Genomic DNA, 2772 nt, shown 5'->3' on the forward strand with positions numbered 1-2772 from the left:
GATTCTTACCAAAGAGAGAAAAGGCAACTAGTTATATCAGACAATATTAGTATCATCAACAAGCAACAAAAAGAATGCAGGTACTAAGTAGATATGCCCTGTTTCACAAATTAAACTACAGTGAACTGGCATAATTATGATAACCTTCATGAGGAATGATAAATCTATGTACATACAATATAAGGTGACAAGTCTATGTACATACAATATAAGGTAACTGAACCCAGGGAATGTTCAGAAGCATTAGCAAGTGAGCGATTGGATGCTGATTATATGCTGAATGAATAATGTCATGTACTTACATATTATCTCAAATTCATCCAGCTGAAATTCATTAGGTAGGACACCCCTCCATTTCCCTGATTTTCCAAGAGAAAAAAGCGTTTAGTTCTGCACTTTAAACGATAGCCATAAGTCCAGCATTTTTGCAAATATTAAAACAGCTTCTGCAGTCTAAATTCTAGGTTTTACGATCACAGGAAAAACATGAAAGACAAATTACCCATGTGATAGACGTCAACCGAGTGAATTCATCAGTAGAGCCTGCCCTCCGAACGAGTATTTCAGCCATACGACCATAATCTACATTCTTTCCATTTAAGGTATGATAATCAGCATTGAAAGCATAAAAGTGAAGACAACCTTTAAGAGTTCATACAAAAATAAAAGGGTAATTGAAGGAATAGGCACCCCACAATGTATTTTACGTCTAAGCTGATAAAAGACTGAGCGATATAGAGTAGCCTTACTGGTGAGATCTTTATCTCCTGCAAAACTCAGAAAGTGTTGCATCAGCTTGCTACCTTATCTCATGGCTGGAATCACTCAGCATATTGAATAAACCTGCAGTGGTGGTGATAGAAAGGTTGTTGAGCGATCAATAGAAGCATAAAATTAATGCACTTGGAAAAAGGGAGGGATTACCATCGAGAAAATCAGGAAGGAAACCAAGCATGTCAATATCAGGAACACTGTCTAACACTGTTATCCACCCCACCAAAAATTGTCTTACATAAAGATTCAGCACATTCATGCGCTCTCTCAAAAGCGATATGAATTCTTCTATGCTAAAGAGAAAAAGCAAGATATGGGTCCAATCAGAAATCAACATTGACATTGAAACAATTAAACAAGCAAGCCACTAATAAGGAAAAGGCAAATCATACACGGCATACCTGAACTGGTCACTCTCGGTTACGATATCCTGGTTGATATAGTTATATTATCAGGGATAATTAAGAAGAGAAACAAGGACAAGTTGTAGACATATGAGTACAGTCCAGGTGAATATACCTTGACAAGCCTGTCAAGAAGGTGAGCTGCACTTTGAACATTACCATCGGAATCTGCATAAAGCATCAAAATTTTTGTTTAAGTAAATGATGAAATCCCCTCTTACAACCTAAAGATAGAAATTCAATTAGTGTAAAGCAAACATACAATTTATGTTATATCACTGAACTAAATGATCACCTTTGCTATGTTGTATAGCGCTTCACAAGCATAGTAACGCACTCTGCTATCTTGGTCCAGGAAAGAATTAAGCACAGGAGGCACAATTTGCTGGAAGCACAAAGCGACAGAGTTTATTGTACAGTCAAATTGGCAAAACAGAATATAGTTCCATGCTAGAACTCATGGTACAAACTGCAGTGTGGGCGGACTCATGCTAGAATATAGCCCCTGTTATCCTGTATCTCGTGTTGTCCAGCAAGCAAAATTGTTTGCCAGTTCCCAAACCCTTCGGGAGGGGATTTGAAATTTGGCAAGAATGTCGATGAGCATTCATCAATGATCTTCAGCAGAAACTGCATTTCCGTAGCAAGTGTCGTCATAAGGTTAAATATGAAAAGGAATGCATAGTCATTGATATTAGTAAATAGAAATAATATAATTGAAAAATGGGTTTGGAATGAAATCAATACCTTCAGTAACCAAAGTTGGAAGACGTATCAGATAACTTCACAAGATACAACAACTATTATTGTCCCTGAAAAATGTACAATTTTTACCGGTATGATTAAAAATGTGCAGATCAATGTTTCTTTATGCAATTGCTAATATGGTCATCATATGATTGTCGGATGAGATGAAATATTAGACAATTTATATGTCTACGTTACTCCTTAGCACCCTCTTGGCTAGCTACTACTCAGCTACACAAGTTGATGAGTCACAAATTTCATTACAAATAATAAAAGATTCGTTAAAAAAGTTAAGCAAACTGTCAAACAAAAAGCACAAGCATACTTCTTTGGATCTTGATGTTGTGTTAATGACTCCAGGAATTGGTTCCAAAACGGTCCAGTCTCCTGAAGACTAACATTCTCTGGTCCCCCAAGGTAAGCTTGGACAATGAATTCGTAGCTTTGCTCCCTGAAAAAGAATGTGTCGACTCGTAGTAAATTTCAGATATGTACCAAGGTGAATCTAGATTTTCAGAAGATTCAGTCATACAGCTAACCTCCCTTCGTACTGAGACAACCATGCCAAGTACGATGCACCAAAGTACATTGATGCAAAAGGATTGTAGACAGAGTCTATGATTTTGTGATCAGCAACAATAAAAGGGTACAAACTGCTGTAGTATTAATTTTCATAAGTAGCAGACACAACATAAAGATGAATATGTTGTAACATATCTTTTATTTACTCAAAGTTTACAGTCGTATTCAAATCTTTATATCACAAGTGCATTAAAAGGGTAGAGAAAAATTGCAAGGTACCTGTAGAGTATGCAGGAGGTTGCCTCAGGAAAATCAGGACTCAGCC

At 36.8% G+C, this 2772-nt stretch overlaps 1 long non-coding RNA gene across 1 annotated transcript; it reads right to left on the reverse strand.

Moving 5' to 3' along the window:
• Positions 1 to 787: 787 nt before the first annotated feature.
• On the reverse strand, positions 788 to 1342 carry LOC103651431 (uncharacterized). Its single transcript, XR_564745.3, has 4 exons — positions 1294 to 1342; positions 1176 to 1204; positions 925 to 1067; positions 788 to 843 (listed from the first exon to the last, which is right to left on the reverse strand). It is a non-coding gene; the product is annotated as an uncharacterized lncRNA (long non-coding RNA).
• Positions 1343 to 2772: the final 1430 nt, after the last annotated feature.

This window comes from Zea mays, chromosome 3, assembly GCF_902167145.1.
Source record: "Zea mays cultivar B73 chromosome 3, Zm-B73-REFERENCE-NAM-5.0, whole genome shotgun sequence".
Taxonomy (NCBI): Eukaryota; Viridiplantae; Streptophyta; class Magnoliopsida; order Poales; family Poaceae; genus Zea; species Zea mays.